Source organism: Chroicocephalus ridibundus, chromosome 9 (genome assembly GCF_963924245.1).
Source record: "Chroicocephalus ridibundus chromosome 9, bChrRid1.1, whole genome shotgun sequence".
In the NCBI taxonomy this organism is placed as follows: Eukaryota; Metazoa; Chordata; class Aves; order Charadriiformes; family Laridae; genus Chroicocephalus; species Chroicocephalus ridibundus.
In genome coordinates, this window is record NC_086292.1 from 50,374,012 (window position 1) to 50,391,621 (window position 17,610).

Consider the following 17,610-nt stretch of genomic DNA (forward strand, 5'->3'; position numbering starts at 1 on the left):
CATGATACTATTAATTGACACCTTATATGGAGTCTGGAAAGTTTAATTTCTCCAGTGTGCTTGATTTTGCATTTCTTGACAATTAATTTAATGGGGCATCACAATGACTGTTCAATTTAATTGCAGAAGTTCCTCACAGTCTTTTCTAGGTATAAGTAACTAAGTCATCTACAAATTTTGATACCTCCATGTTCATTCCAACCCCCTTCCTCATCATTACAGTATTGATCAACTCTGTTTCTAGTAGGAAATCATGTAGCTCTTGTATTTTACCTCTGGATGCTGCACAAACTTGACCATGTATTTGTTTTCTAATTTGTTTTCTGTCTCTTAGGTAGTTTTTGACTGCTGGCATTAGTTGCTTTTGACCAACACAAAGTGCTTGCTGCGTAACATATGTAAAGATTTAATACACAAATGCACCCCATTCATAACCCCCCTGAAATTTCAGAAAACAGAGAGGGGCACTCTCCGTCTCCACATGGATCACATTACTTACCATTGTGCACCAGTATCACCTTCGTCCTGAAGGGCCGCGGAGGGCACACACAAAGCTCTCGGATGGCAGTCAGCAGGACCTGACCGTGGAGGCATTACCCAAGAATGTCCCAGAGGTGACGAACAGCAGCTTCTCCAGGCAATACTGGAGGAACTCCACGGCTAATACTAATGGGACATTTCAGGGTGTGCAGGCTGCTCTCATGGATCATTAATGGGGAGGGAGAAAAGTCTGACTTTATGGGGGTTTTTAGAAGAGTATATGTAGCTTTCATGCTAGAAAGGCTGAGGAGCGCTCTCATGGCAGACTGAGCCTTCCTGGAGGGGGGCAGTGGAGGGGAGGTGCTGATCTCCTCTCTCCAGTCACAAGCGACAGGACGCGAGGGGATGGAATAAGGCTGCGTCAGGGGAAGCTCAGGTCGGACTTTAGGAAAAGGTTCTTCACTGAGAGGGTGCTCAGTCACTCTCGGCCCAGGGAAGTGGTCACGGCACCAAACCTGTCAGAGTTCAAGGAGCATCTGGACGATGCTCTTAGTCAAATGGTTTAGTTTTAGGCCGTCCTGCGAGGAGCAGGGAGTTGGACTCGACAATCCTTATGGGTCCCTTTCAACTCGAGATATTCTGTGATTATTTGGCCCACGGAGTGTAGCATCAATTTGGTTATGGGGCAAGATAGCGAGTGATGAGCAAAGCCACAGAGATTTTGGAGGCAGTGAGAATTAATCATCTGGGGCTGCCTACATGTGCAGAGACCAAGGGCGACAGAACGAAGGACCAGACGCTGTGTTTTTGGTGACTAGTGGTCAAGTAAAGAGGACTATGTGGAGAGGTCAGTCTTGGATAAAGCAAAGGACAGTGCTCTGGGTAACTGTGTGGCAAACAGGATGCCCAAGAAAGAGATGATCCTAGAAGCAGACAGATGGTCGTGGAGGAAGAAAAGGAGGTCATGCAGCCAATACAGATCCTCGCATGCAATGTGATTTGCCATTCTAATTGAAAGCACCTAAAAATCCCTGTAGCTGAATAATAAATTCTGGGCTGGTCCGAAGGGCTGGCAAGGATAGCTGCAAGAGCTGCTGCTTGTCACTCGCTTTAATCTTTGAGACCATCAAACCTCAGAGGTCTGATTAGTCTGTTGATCAGAACTGGAAGAACCGTGGTTACGACGGACTGCGCTGAAATTGTCAGGGCAGCGGGACCTGGGTTCTCATCTTTGTGAGACATCATCAGCTAGGCCTGGGCACGAAAGGGTCATCTTTCGAAGGAGACTGTGCTAAAGTCAGTCATGATGCTCTGACTGGTACACCAAAACGTAATGAACAGGAGGGCCCCAAAGATGATTATAGGACTGGCACATCTCTGACGAGAGGCGGGCCGAGAGGTGGGACTGTGAGCCTGGAACAGAGAAGGCTGGGGGGGGGATCTCACAATGTCTGCACGTACCCGATGGCAGGGTGTGAAGGTTGGGCTGCAGAGCTCTCAGGACGTGCCCTACAGAGGATGGAGACTGCTCATCCGGCCTCAAAGAAACCAGCCCTCTCCCCATCCAAGGGGCACTCCTTATTCCTCATTACCTGTCCTTCCCGCACCCTTTGCCTCCTTTGTCCCTAAGATTATTTGTGCTTACCAGGCCATGTTCTACCTGTAAAGCAAACACCAATAGTACGTTGACAAAAAATACCAAAGTTTCACAGTCTGAACATGTTATCAAGTCACACAAGCCACAGTGACTAAAAAAATGACTCTTCCTAACTTTCAGATCTCTTACCTGATGTTATGAACATATCTCCTCAGGGTCGCACTTCTGAAAAGATCTTACAAGAAGATACCAGATATCACTATGGTTCAGTACCTTTTGCTACACTTCAGCAAAGAGCTGAGACTTGTATTACATGGTCTTCCCCACGCTCCACTGAAAAAAGTCCCCCTCTGGAGACAGTCAAACCGAGCATGAGGGTTCTCAGAGTGCATATATTTGCATAATTAACACGAGCTAGTGCAAGCTGAAAGACTGCCATTTCCTTCATTCTGAAATGACATCATAACACTGAGATAGTAACTGATTCTTTCATTCTGAGTCTGTCAAGTCTCCAACTGCAGCTTCTTCAGTGCCAATGGGAGAAAAAGGATCCAGCCCCAAATGGTGTCCATTCAGAGAAAACGAAACAATGCGTCCATTCACCAACACGCCGGGGCTGTACCGAGTACAGCAAGCTCCAGCTCCTCAGGACAGAGACTATAAGGACCAGAGGCAAGGTCCTGCACAGAGCTCCGGGCAGGGTCCTGCCTCTTACCCGCTCTGTGCAAACGCACCTTCCTATCGCCTACCGCAATACGGACCGACCCCCCCGAGAGACCAGGGAGCCCCGTGCTGTTTGGCAGCAAGGGTGAAGAGTGACTGCTCTCTGGCTGGGAGCAGCGTCCTACAGCCGGCACCTGAAGGGCACCCAGCTGCTGAAGCTCCTTCCTCCAGCGTGCAAATTCGACAGCGTGCAGCTGGTAGGACCAGCTCTGGCTGGTGGAGATCTGGAAGCTCTGCCAGCTGGTCAAATGGGCTCAGGAATTAAAAAATAAACACAAAGATTGCTTTGCCGGCCAGTGCACAAGCCAGCAAGTGCGAATCCTCCTTACCTGCAGACCTGTGCATCTCGGAAACGTCTCTCAGCTTCTCTGCTCCGGGGCATCCCTGCTGCACTGCGGGAGTTGCAGCAGCCCCCGAGACACGCTTAGGCCATTTTGCAGCTGTGGGCGATCTGCGGGCAACCACATCACCAGCAGCATGAACTGGAATGTGCCTCAGAGCGGCACGAGGGACGTGCACGCGCAGCCTTCCTGCTCTCTGCGTGCTCAAACCATTCCAGTGAGAGTCCTCAGTAAGTTTAGAAAGAAACCCCTCCACATAGGGGTGGGCTGAAGAGACTCTGAACAGCGTGTGGGCATTTGTGGTAGGTTCTAGAAAGGGAAGATTCTGGGCAAATTCAATTTTAAAGAAAATTGTCATTTCCTTCTCCTGGCAGGGGGAGGCAGCTGCCTTTAGCGGAGACCCTGTACGGGGTGGGAGCCGCAGCGGCTGCCGCAGCCACAAACGCAGCATGGAAAGAAAACGGCTACATCTCACTCTGACTTGACCTTTAGAGGATAAACGGGAGCCCAGGATGGGCTAGCGTCAGCCTCAGCCCTGGCCCAGGGAGACGGGCTGTCTCCACTGCTAGGCCTTGGCCAGGTAGGAGATGGCCACCACCACATGCTGCGTTACAGCCAACTTCCAAACTAGATCGCCCTGACGAGGAAAGGAGCGTGGCCAGTTCCTCAGGCTCCAGAGAGAGCTGGAGCGTGACCCACAGTCTCAACTGGTTTCCACCATCTGTAAATTGGATTCCAAAGCTGATGTAGCGCTTGTATTAGCTGCAACAGTAAACTGTTTTACTAACGAACTGCCCTTGAAAAAACATTTCTTTTTATTTCAAAACAAAATATTAAGGTTTTTAGATTACAACAGAACATCTTTGTTAGAGTGAAATAATGGCTAAAATTATCAATAAAAGCAATTATACATTTTTTTCTTAAACTCGCAGTGATCCATCAGTTATTTTTACTTCTCTTTCTTTTCCCTGAAAACTTTGAGAAAATTCTTTTCGGGACACTCTATTTATTTACATACACAGAATCCCAGGCTCCCAGTTCTTATTTTTTTTTCAGACAACAATGGCTGTATTGGCTTCAGCACATGTTTTGATTGAGAAGATACGATAAGGTCGCTGCAATTCCTCAGTTTTAATCTCTTTTTTCTTTCTTGCCCTGACCACTTCGCTCTTGGGATTATTTTTTCATCCATCTTGGCTGTTTGAAACACCATCCAATTTGCTATCAGCCATGTCTACGATCATGCTGGTTACATCCCAATCCCAGTCTGCCTTAAAGGAGCATTAAGGAAAATGGAAGAGGGTATTTCGGAGCAGCTCTCTGGGACGCGGGAGGCTCATCTGCCTCTGGCCTGCACTGGGTCTCTCATGCGGCAACCAGCCCTGGTGGGGACCGCACTGGCACCGACCATCTGAGCAGCTGCGGGAGCAACCGAGAGACCATGGCAGGGCCCCAGCACGACGCCATCACCCCTGCACTCCTAAGACAAGAGATGCACCTGCAGCTCCTCCCTTGCAGGGGGTGGGAAGTCGCTGTCTTCTCAGAAGACGACAGAGAACCTGACAGAGGACCCTCGTCCAGAGAGGACGGCACAGTGGCCTGCTCACTGGCATGTTCTCTCAGGAGATGGGCGGCCTCCGAGTCCCCCCCACCAGAGAGCGCGGGACTGACCCCCACCTCCAGCTGGAGTTTGTCGCTCTGTCTACAGCTGAAGAACCCTCTAGCACAGAGATGTGAACGACATCTTCACACATCTGCGTCCCAAACACCAGACTGTAGAATGACTGTCTTTGCTCCCTCCCCCAACAACTCTAAGGAATAATTAGTTAATTATGCAAGCCACAGCTATCTCAACAGGGGACACAAAGAACGCCCTTGGCCTGGCAGCGCCCTGCAGTGCGGGAAGCATCTTTGCCTTGGTGCAGTCCTAAAGCCCTGTGTTGGTTCCAGCTCAGGAACTCAGACACCATCTCCAGCGCCCCAGTGGCTGGAGACCGCTCTGTCACACCTCACCTTTTACAGGGAGCACCCAGTCAGATAAGGGGAGACTTTCAGGCAAGATCAGTGGAGAAACGCAGGTGAAGGCTACAGCTGGAGCGTGGTGTAAACTGCCCAGGAAAGACCGAGAGGTATTTTGAGTGCCGGGTGGGGGCTGCAGTGCAAACCCGTGCCTGGAGAGATCGCAGCGATCGCAGCAATTCTGGGCACATCCAGCTCTTTGTTTCTTTTCCAGGGACGAGCAGAGCAAAGGGCACAGACAGCTCACTGGGTGATCACAGTCCCACAGCCTCCCCCCGACTTGCGCTCACAACATGTGACACTACAGTAACCACTTATTACAGTAAAATCATTATTGGGAAAGTGCTGCAGTTTTAGCTTTCTAGTGTGATTCAATAGCTGAGAATGATGAGGAATTGGCTTCAGACAGTGCTTTGTGGTCCACCAGCAAGTGTCCTGCCTCTCATGGTCTGAAAAAGTCTACAGTAAAGATTTATTTCATATACTTTCTATTTTTAGGTCTTCAAACTCTCTGCAGAAATAGATAAATAAGTATCTACTTATTTATCAATGGCTAAATCTAAAGATCTACCCTCCTTAGAGATTTTCTTTAGTGATTTTCTCTTAGCTAAAGAAAGAAGAACCACTGTGTACTAGAAAAGGGAAAATATATTTTTAGTGGGAATATGAAAATCAACAGAAAATGGAAAGGCAAGAAGCTGCAGCAAAGTGCAGAGTCCCTGCTGGGGAAGGCTGGGGCAGAGCCGTGTGCTGTCCTCTGGAGCAAGGGAAGGGAGCATACGAGCGATCACCAAACGTGTCAGATGAAACCACAAAGGACATAAAATGAGGGATTTTAAACTGCACCTAGAAAAGAAGGGCAAGCCAATGGTATTTGAGCAGTAAAGTATTATTGCATGTATGAGTTTTTATTTTTTATGGAAGTTTCAAAATAGCGTGTGACGATTTTTCGTATTGGAATGCTGAGTCACATAGTTAAAATCACGGCACCACCGAAATAAAGCCCTGTGAATGTGAAACAGGAGACAGGCCTTATCTGGAGGAACTGAACAGACAGTTACAAAGGACAGGAAAACACAAAGCACTGTGCTGAGAGAGTGAAGATAATTCAAACACCTCTAGGAAGCAAAGCATCCCCTAGGGACTGCACACCCCCACCTGACAGCACACCCACACCGACTTCAGCCTGTTAACAAGGAGAATTCTCCAGGTGTTGGGTTTAGCTTTAGTTACCATCCCAGGCACACACCAATGGGAATTTGGGGTACACATGGTATATTTACCACTATTACCCGTATTCCAGTCAGACTGAAGCTGGGTAGAAGAGCTCCCGCTCAGGAGTACACCAACACCTGCACTAAAACCCCCTCAGAGTTCCGGGTATCCTGATGCCTGTCTCTGTACACGCAGAAGAGGGCGAGAGCCATCGCACCAACCCCGCGGGGAGGCCAGCAGCACGCAGGGGCTGCAAGGGGGAGGAAGGAGCACAGGCACGAGCGTTAGGGGAGACAGAGCGGACCCCGGGACACTCTGTGCTCCTTCAAGGGCTCCAGACAGAGCGTTTCCAACCCCAGCGTCTACCCAGCTGTCTTCAGGAGGGCAAACAGGACAACTGGTCACAGATATGCTTCCAGGAAACACCAGCACAACCGAACACTCTCAGTGCAAAAGGAGCCATGAAGCACTAAGATCAGGAAAGAAGAGCACAGCTGATTTGGGACGGACCAGGCACTAACTTTAGAAGAGCTCAGAGGCAGAGAAACAGAACTCTGCAAGTAGAGAACTTGGTGTAAAAAGGTACAGAAAGAAAACAGCATCAGCAAGACAACTCCAAGAAGAAAGAAGTTTCTCAACAGGAGCAGAGTCAAAGCGTGAAATTAATTGAGAACCACGCTAGGCAGGACAGAGAAATTAAAAACACAGCAGTAACCAGCCATTAGGGTCAAAAGAAAACTATCTCCAGGATAGCAACAGATTTTAAAGAATACGGGAAAAGCACAACAGATTAATTACTGTCAAAAACAGCAGCGTGTGGTGTGGAGACCTACACAAAGCCGGAGGGGCACAGAATGGTCTGGCGTGAAGAAGAACAAGGTCTGGTTTCCAGAACCATTGCTGAGTCTGCCAGGATGGAGATACTGAGATGCCTGAAGGCGTGTTCAGGTTTCCTTTTGTGGATCTAGCTGGAGATGTTTAATAACTTACCTTACCTTACTGTTACTGCATGTCAGGAGAACTGATCATGCTTTAAGGTAAGAACAGACTCTGCAAAATGAAAGACCACCTCCTGGGGAATTACTACAAAGGTGAACCAGCAGCACGGCAAGAGAAGGAGGTGAAATATTCTTGAAGGTGTGGGAGGTTGTGGGCACTTGCCACATCCCAGGAGATACTCCTCCTAGCCATTTGCCTGTGTCTTCCTATCTTCCCTCCTCCTTGTGATAATTTCATGCCATCTACAGCTCCTCTCCCAGGCAACTTCTATTTCTATACAGTGCCAACCATAGCAACCATCTCATTGCTTCCTAATTGCACATACTGTCTCACTTTTATGCTAAAGAGCAATTTGATAGCTCAGCCATTTTAGAACCACTAATTGAAGACACAGATGTTCACTTTGGAAACAGCTGGATCTATTTCCAGAAGGTACTGTTCCTCACTGTTCATTAAATGCCCCTCACCTGGACATTACACCACCGCTGAGCTACACTAATGGGTGAGCGCTTCTATCTAGTATGCCAGGTGCAGAATCGGTCACGAGAGATTCTGTTGCCTTCAGCGGCTTTGCTGACTCCAGCTGGCCTTGTACCCTTTTGTTGTAACACAGTGTATGGCAAGAACCGAGGTCACAGCTCTGCACAGAGGCATAATCCCCATCTGTGAGGAGCTTCTGCTGCAACTTCTTAAACGTCTCCAGCTAAACCCACAAAAGGAAACCTAAACACACCTTAAAGTGCCCTCTTATCTGGTGCCCTCGCTCCACCAACCCCGGCAGACTTATAGATGGTCTCTTTGGAAACCAAATTAATGTTTTGTGTTTTCCTTGTCAGTGGGACTTCAGCTGTGATTCGCTGCCAGTACCTGAACAGAGGCTCCCCCAAAACGGCTCCTGTTGGCAGATCCCTGTCCCAGATCCCAGGGCTGAAGACTCCTCTGAGTCGCAGAGCTGGACAGCTTCTGATTTCTTAATTTTAATAAGAACATGCATCACACGTTCTTACAACCAGAACACAGCACAGATTCAAGAAAAATGCACATTTCCCCTAGTTTTGCTGTATGTGGGTAATGCCGATTCTGACCGACTTGGAGGTAACAGCTTGTGATCTGTCCTATTTCTCTCTGGGTTTTTTTGTTTTTTGGTTTTTGGGTTTTTTTGAGGACTGATCAATATGAAATGTGTAAGCAAGCTGCCTGAGGCAGAGAGAACTTAGTTGTATCAAGGAAGGGATGGCTGTCACAAATAAGGAAATAATTCTGAGATTTCCTCCCCTTTGCCTATTGAGACGACAAATTTCTGGCAAGAGGCTCCTGCCTCTGATTTCTAGCATCTGCTTAGACTCCCCAAACCTCCTTCCTATTCCGCACTGCTAACAGTCTCATTCTAAGTAGCTTTTCTTCCCTGTCACCTGCTTGTTTTGAAGATGACCTGCTGAATGCGATCTCCGTTTTGGACACGGATATTAAACCCGCTGTGGACTCTGTGCGGCAGGGGCTGAAGCAGGGGCAGCCTGTACTCGGCCGTTCCCTGAGAAGCAGCAGCTGTCCTCTGCCAGCATCTTTCTTTGATGCATTTTGACTTTGCACTCTTGGATCTAGTTGCCACTTGACAGATTCTCTGCGTGGTCTGGATTCCTGGGATTTGATTTACAGCACAGACCACGGTGACGATGAATGGGATACAGAAAGTTATTTTGAAGTGCAGAGGTTCAAGGCCCCCCATCCCTTCTGCCAGCAAATGTAGGCCTTGTCTGTTCAGCATTGAAGAGAGGCATTGGGGAGAAGCCAAGGAGGTTTCTAGCAGAGTAGGGACAACTTCTCTCAGTTCTGGTGACAAGTCAACTCAGCCACCGCCTCTCACCAGCGCTGAGCTCACTGAAGTCTCACTCCATAATGGGAGCCCCTGCTTCTCAACGCTTCCCCGTCCAGCCAGGTCTCCTTCCACTTGCAGATTACACAGTGGCATCGGGGACTGAACTTACTGACCTGGGAGAACAAAAAGGACTAGAAGAGGCCGCCACCACCGCACACACTCTTGTCGCAGGGCCTCTTACTTGTTCAGCTCCCCCAGAGCCACGTGGGCACAGAACCCCTCCACGCTCCCATGCCTCCCTCTGCCTCGACAATTGTCGTTGCCTTTGAACATGAACCAACCGCAAGAAAGAAGCCCCGTAACAAATAAAACTCCCATGCAAATCTAGCAACCAGGAACTGGGCCAAAACACATACTGTGCTCACACCTAGCAGCCTGCAAGCTGGTTCTTCAAACAGATGCCACACAGATCAAAGCCACAGAGAACCACCCTATCCAACGTTTTCCTACGTGTCGTATTCTTTCGAAGCCATTTAGTTCTCACGTGGCCTGGGCAGTGTTCGCATTTCTGTCCAACTACTGCAACTTACCCATCTTAAACCGTTTTAGCACACTTTCCAGAACATAAATCTAGTCAACCAGAAGGTAAATCGCTGACTTCTTGCCCACTTCTCCTCTAAGATAGCTATGAGCACCTTGAGCGCCTGATGACAGACCGACATTCCTCAGGCAATATTCAAGAGAGATACTAATGGTCTTTCCTTCCAGTTTTCTCCTTAATTATTTAAAAATTTGCCACTGGAGCTTAATAGAGAGTGGCCCAGGCAAAATGGCTGGATCCCAGTGAAATAACGGTTAGCTACAGCAAGCATAAAAGCAAATGACAATCCCTTAACTTGAAAGTCAGTAGAGGAAACAAACAATCCAGACTTGCCAGCTATGCGGCCATACTTTTCTAGCATGATGTATTTGTAGCTATAGCACGTTGTGAAAAACAGCAGTAAGCTTTTATAGCCTTCATCTTTTCACTGGAAACAACCAAAAGGACTTTTCTCAAGACTACGAAAGTACATGAAAAGCAGAGCTAGCAAATGCCAGCCCACCATGGAACCACGCAGCTTCTGGACAAGTCTCCAGGTGAGAGCTAAGGCTACAGCTCGTGCTGCTTATGTCCTGCCAGCTGGTATTTCTATTTTCTTATCGTGGCCGGTATCCCAGAGAGAGGAATGGACTCTCCAACCTTAAAACAGCTATAAGAGTTTCAGGTCAGGTATTCTATGAACATATTCAATAACAACCATTTATTAAGCCGCTGCTGCCTGAAGTGTTTAGCTGACTCCCAGGGGAGTCTGAAGAGGCTCAGCCTTTTGCAAAGGAGGGGTCTGAAACTGTCTCGCTGTGCCTCAACTCTGCAATTTTTTTCACCTTTGCTTCACACTAACAATGAGGAGACAGATTTCCACATGCCTGACTGGTGGAGATGACTTCTCCTTCTGCTGCACCTTCTTCTCCAGGATCTTAAAAGTCAGTACAAATTTACAAAAGATTTCTTGTTTTGCAGGATGCCAGAGACATGGAGAACCTTACATACTTGATCGAACTGTGAACCCAGGGCCCTGAGGCAGGTTCTAGCAAATTGCCAGAGACTTTGGTGCTTCACAAGAAGGCTCGTGAAAGACGATGATTTGTCCAAAGAGGCACACAAGTTATTCCGTAGGACACACTGGTAACAGACATGCGTATTAAATCCTACCCCCTCTGAGACTTACATGCCTCCCTCCATTTCAGATTCTCAACCTTCATCCTCTTAGAGGAAATATCCAAGCTTTTACTTCAAAAGCAAAGAAAGGCCTCGCTCATTTCTTTCAAAACACAGAAACTGTGATGGCAATGCTTTTCAGAAAGGCAGAAATGAATCAAAGTTGCATTCCCCATTAAAAAAAACCTAAATATCCAACCCAATACTACTGTATACATTTGAGAGATCGTTCCAGCAAGACTTAAAGGCCTGTCTCAGGAGAACCGAGAACCTGCTGGCCAAGGACACCAATGCTCAAGTTCATCGGTGAATAAGGCCTTGGAAGGACAGAGATTTCCTGAAGAGCTGGACACATAACTAATTGTTCCGTTAGCACTAACTTTTGATATGCTGGAGAGGAAGGCGCGAGAGGAGGAGAACTGATCTATGGTCACCAGTCAGCACACGCAGAAATTAATCTCCATTTCTTTTGTGTGAAGAAAAGCTAAAAACAAGCCCCACAGCTTATGCACAGCAAGGCATGGAATTAACGAAGACTGCTTTTTGCCTGTCCACGCTGCACTGTCCCACTGCTATAATCCCAGCTCCCTCCACGTTCCTCAGTTCCTCTCACGAGTCACAGCCACCAGTGCATCGAGCAGCTCAGAGACAGACGCACACTGTCCTACGGCTGGTGCCCAAGTGGCGACTGCCCAGGTGGCAGGGCACACAGAACAGGCACTGTCCCAGGCAGGCACCCACTCGGATTGCTCTCCTCTGCTGCCCCATCAGTTTTCACAAAACTGGTAGAAACTTGCTTTAGTTTCTACCAGTTTACTGGTAAAAAAAGAGTTTACTCCAGACAAACACAAATTGCATGTATTTGTAAGAGGAATTCATACAACTCAATCAAGCACCTTCAAGGGGATGGAAAAAAGCCTAATACAAACTGAAAAGTTAGAACCAAAGTAGCTTAATACTTTCTCTGGTCTTTCCTGTCAACAGCTCCAGGGCTTGTGCTGGAGTCCAGAAAGACATGGTCCTGCAGCTAATTCAGGATTTTCGAGGGGAAAGAAAAATAAATCCTCTTTTTCCATCTCAGTAAATTCTCCCCAGAATAATTTCTAAGTATTCATTTACACCTAACTTACTCTTTCTTCCCACACACAGAGACTGTCCATCAGCCCAGTAACTATCACCTCCCTTTCTTCCCCAGGTACTTTTGCCTAACGAACACTTCACAGCCCAGCAGATGCACCCTTTATTCTGAGCTAGCCACTGCTGTCAGGTCCCTGCACGCTAACCATATAAAACAGTCTTCTTTGGCCTCCCATAGCATCTCTTTTCAAGGGCACAGAGGTCTCTCTCCTACCCATCAATTAGTAGTGGAAAGCCTGCGATAATGCATATAGCACGCTTGGCTGTGCTAGCCAAGTGGCCAGAAGTAGCACCCACTAGGATCCCTATACTCGGACACCTATCACAGAGATATACCGCTGGATCCTTATTTGGCACTCAGTTTCTTCTTCTTCTTCTTTTGTGAGATGCAGCCATCCCAGGTGTTACCTAGGGTACGAATATGTGTATGAACATGTACAAAGAGCACAAGACCATGTCCCACAGAAGCTCATGCTGAGGAACCCCTCTCCCACCCTTGCTGTGGTGTCCAGCCATGCTTCTTTGAATGAGAGAGACTGCACCGGAGCGTCCTTCCTCACTTCCTCGTTGTCACCAGAGAGAGCCTGTGCTGGCTGCTGCTCACCATACTCCTGTGCTCAAGTCCATCATCCATTTACCACCACATCTGCTGAGGACGTGACTAAGGTATGCTGACAACAGAGATGTAAGAAAGAGCGGCAAAAAGGCATGACAGAACATGAATTATTTTGTTAGGAAAGAAACTACTGCAAAGCTACACATATCTCTGTCTGTAGAACGTGAGCAGGGCAAGGAAACTGACAGCCTGGCCTTGTCAGGTCCCAGGAAAGGAAAGAAAAGGAGGGAATTAAAAAAAAAAAAAAAAAAAGGATTCCCAGCCTGTATAGGATAGCTATTTGCTGGAAAAGTGTAAGGACAGACACGCAGTCTGGCTGCAGCCAACCAGTACGGAGCCATCAAGGAGATGGGGAAGGTACTGACCTCGCACAGCAAAAGGTCCCCTGCCCCATCAGGAGAAAGAGGAATCCCTGTCACTCTGGAACAGTGCCCAGCCTGCAGGGCTTTTCACAGCGGAACCAGAGCTACTTGGAATAGAAACAGCCTCGTCTCTGAGATCAGAGAGTTTAAACCGGAGCTTGTTTTTTCTGCAGTCATAAGCCAGCAGGCACCAGCTGCAGAATTTGCCGCAGTGTGTGTGTGTGTGCGCGTGTTCCTGCGTGTGCGAGTGTGCAGCAGCCACGCTCCTCCCCTGCAAGCTCACTGTGTGATAAATGTGCCCAGACCCCTCCTCTTTCTCCTCCCTACGCCACTGACCCAGTCTAATAGCTCTCAGCCCCCTCTCTATTAAGAGAGCTTTTGTTGGCATCACTACTGACTCCTTTTAATTGCACCCTCCCTGGTCAACAAGGTTTGCCTCTCCTCCTTCTCCCTTTTACCCGAAACAGCAGTGTCTGACAGATATTCATGGTCACGTACCCTGATCTGTGCAATGTGCCAAACCCTGCTCCAGCTCCTCTAGCTCTGGACCCTGGAGATAAGAGGCCCTATTTTGAAATAGTTCAACACATTTTAGCATTAGCATACAGATGATTTAACACTTTTAACAAGATGTTTGCCAGCAGCAACTCTAAAGGATGTCAAAGATACCCTACGAAAACAGAACTCCGTGTGTCCGTGGACTGCAATGGGGTCATCATCGCACTGTAGCGCTGGTGATGCAGGAGAGCTAATCATAAAGGGAGAAGATGGCCCCTTAGACCTCTGTGCTACATGGGGAATATCGCAGGGCAAGGGATGACAAAGGACCACTGCTAGGAAAAAGAAAGCGCTTTGCGGTTTTCACCTGTAAAGCACAAAATCCCTCCCCAGCCTACTAGGATGAAAATCAGCTCCAAGCCTGGCCACATCTCCTCTCCTTTGCTGCCCTAGAAAGGCTGCATCACTCACATTTTACAAGAACCTTCCCTTTTTTCCTCCCCCGCTAACTGGATGCGTTTGGATGCTTTTTGGCTTCCTGTAGGGGAAGAATGTAGTGTCGAGCAGCTCGAAGCCAGACTTGAGCTACTTCAAGACTATTCGTGTGTGGGTGTGCAGCACCAAAGGAAAGAGAAATTGCAAAAGGGGCCCTGCATCTCTCTTCTGTCTAATCATCAGCACGACAGTCCACCTTAACAACCCTCCCCCCTCCTGACTGGCATTAGCCTTATTCCAGCATCAGCACTGAGCCGAACAGCGATACAGACATTAATACTGGCTTTCACCAAGCCTTGCCCAAAGGGAGCGTCTGGGAGATGCCTCGCGCCACCTCCTCCCTTCTCCAGGAGCATCTTCTTTAGGAAAGACCATACTGGGATAAATCGTAATGCTGCAGGACTGCTTAAGGCCCTAGCAGGAAGAATATCCTCTCCAGATTCTTCTCCAGACCCATCTTCATACATCCTTCCCTGTGCCTGAGCTAATGACACAAGTGCAGCAAACAGCTGAGCAGCCAGGGAATGCCATCGCTGTTCCTATACTCGGGACACAAGCAGCTGAGAAGGGGCGAGGTCCTCACAGAGATCATTCCCTTCTCGTCACCAGTCCTTTTCCCCTCAACCACCAGTCCCCCCCCACCTCTGCGCTCCAACAGGATCAGATTCCAAGGAAAAAAACCCCGCATCTGCTACCGAGTGCTCGGCACAGATTTCCTCACCTGCTCCCCCGCAAGGGCAGAGCAAACCCAGCGCCTCGCCCGGAGCCGCGGCAGATTGAGCGGGAGAGCCCGCCCGGGGGTCACCGCGCTGGACCGCTACCTACATTGACAGTCGCCTCGCCCCGAATAACGCGTCCCCCCCCCCCCGCCGACCCGCTTCCCCCACAGCGGCAAACAGCATCAGGGCAAGAACAAAGCCAGCGCCGGCTGCCCCAGTCCTGCACCCCCAGCAGCACCGGGGGCTTCTCCTTCCCCACCGACACCCCCCGCCGCCCCCGGCCTCGGGAGGGGACGCCACGTACCATCCTGTGCCGGGCGGCCCCGGAGCGGCGGCGGCCGGGGAGGCTGGAGACCCGCGGGCAGCGCCGGTGCGGGAGCGGCTGCTGTGTCAGGGCGAGCAGGGAGGAGCCGTCGCCCCCCCGCACCGCCCTGCGCAGGGCGGCTTAACCCCCTCCGGGCCGCAGCTCCGGCAGCGTCCCCGAGACACGGCCGCGGGAGCACCCACCGACCGACCGACCGACCCACCCACCCATCGATCCCCCTCCCACCCATCCCTCCCTCCCTCCCTCGCTCCATCGCGCTCCCCCGGGCACCGCCGCCCGCCCCGCACCAAGCCAGGCTGATCCTGACGCAGAGTCTGGGCAACCAGCAAGGCCAGGGCTCCAAAATACGTGAAACTGGACAAACTCCCGCAAACAGATGGATTCCCAACTACCGGAACATTTCCCCCACACACAGCCTAGAGTCAGGCTGCTCCTCACAGAGGGGCACTCCCCATCTCATCCCAAGGGGGCTTTGGTTTAAGTTACTCTTAAACTGGAACCTGGTGCCAGGCTCCAACCGCAGCGCAGCTCCTCCAATTAAAGAAACACAACACGAAATACCAGGCGCAGCATCGGCTGGGGAGAGGGTGCCCAGTGCCACAGACCCCGTGTCTGGCTGCTGGTGAACAGGGATGTGTCAACAGTGGATTGAGCGGATAAGAGAACTTGGATGAGCCATGCAAGAACACCAGCAACCTCACCTCCGGAGACTTATTTCCAGCGCTACTTTCAGCTAAATGTTTAAATCGTTTTCTAAGAACCTTGCAACTCATTTCATGACCAGTATCAGTGTCTGGCTCATTTGACCTCCAAGGCACTTGAGAGGAGCATGCTTCCTTGCTCCTGCTCTACTGGGCTTAGGCCCATCAGTCCAACGTTGGAATATACAGGTTACTCCATGGCACGCTAGTTGCCAAGAGTGACTTTTTTTCACAGCAAGCACTGAAACCACTACCAGGGCCCTGCCTGCCTTACACAAGATCCCGGCTTACTTTTAGATTCCAGAATTAACTGTGAAAGCTGGAGGTGTCCTGCCTGCCCTACAGCAAGCCTCCTTCTCAATGATCTTCCAAGGGCTGTCAGAGGCAATGGAATATTCAGGAATAAAAATATCATAGAATTGTGATGAGTTTCAAAAAAAATAAATAGAATCTTCTCTTCTGTAGCTTTCACGTGACACCAATCAGGGCAAATATCTGTGAACCTCAGGAAAAGTTAATGCACTGGAATCAAACATCTTTGATTTCTGTATGTTTTGAACAGGTAACATCCTCATCTTAACACCCTATTTAAAAAACACCACAGATTAAAAAATTCTCAAGGGACAAACTATTGAAAAAAATAGTTCCATATGGGAGCTGCTGAACTACTCCATTACATCGGTCACATCCCAGCCTTCCGCTTGACAGTTCCGACACACAGCCAGTAACACCAGCTACTTGCTGGTGCCAGTTGTCTACTGCGGTGCCTGGGAACCACTCTCAAGGGGCCGGAGCCCTGTGGTGAGCACTAGGAGGGAACAGAGCCTTCTGGATTCTGCTTTCACCTCCAACACAGAAGTCGCTGCAGCGAGTGGTTCTGAGATCCGTGCCCAACCACTCCCTTGACAGTCAAATCAGCCAACTAACAGATGGAACGGGACACAGGTCTCTTCCAGCCACCGGAATCATCAGTACAGCATAACCTCCCAGCCACAGGAATACAGCAACAACTGCAATTAAGTGATCGAGCACTTCTTTTTAATATACACATTTGGATTGTTAATTCCTAGGACAAAGTGTTGGAATGTTCTCTGACAGATCCGCAGCAAGGCATAGTGGCCTTCCCATGGCCCAGAGGGGCAGCTGGTTCTGGTCACCAATATAAACAGGCCCAGGTAACGGCCAACGCTTTCAAGCATTATTCTCAACTGAGATACTTAAAAGGGTTTTATCTTTGGAAAGAAAATTAGGGTTCAGTCTGAAGCCAGCATATTTTGGTGAAAAAGCCTGGGTTCTGAAAAGAAGTAAAAGTTCCTGCTCTCCTCTTTGAAATAGCGCGGAGAGCCGATATTAACAGAGCTGAGCTGACCCTTTTTCTGTTTTGGTGGAAAGTGAAAGGTTTGTGGTTTTTTAAATGTATACTACGTAATACGGAATGAGAATCTATGGATTTACATTTGTTTAATTCAGGAACTAATGGCCTGAGTCTACTGGACGCTACAAAGACTACCTCAACGTAAAAGCTCCTTTGGATTTATGTCAGCACTAGGATTACAAAGAAGATCAGTTCTACATATGCTGAAGAAGGGTCCACAGTCAAATGGCTACAGCCACCCATTGACACTAGGATCTTAACAATTGGTTCAGTATCTATTGAGCACTACCTGCAACTTCAGCAAAGTCTCATCATCAGGGAAGTAATGGATTCTGACAGTAGCCAGGACTGTGAAACAAATTATCAGAGATGTGGAAAAGTAAATCACTGCATAGCTCAGACTGGGAATATCCCATCTTTGGCTGCAGAAGGG

The 17,610-nt window shown here is 49.0% G+C and overlaps 1 protein-coding gene across 2 annotated transcripts in view; it reads right to left on the bottom strand.

Annotated features, from left to right (window-relative positions):
* MAP1A (microtubule associated protein 1A) overlaps positions 1-17,610 on the bottom strand; it is a 68,223-nt gene that overhangs the window by 22,523 nt on the left and 28,090 nt on the right. Inside the window, exon 1 of one of the 2 annotated variants that reach the window (XM_063345769.1) lies at positions 15,081-15,275. The exons of the other annotated variant lie outside the window; for it this stretch is intronic. The gene's annotated coding sequence lies outside the window, so the exon portion shown is untranslated. Of the gene's footprint in view, positions 1-15,080; positions 15,276-17,610 lie in introns of those variants that run through there. 2 annotated transcript variants of the gene reach the window in all.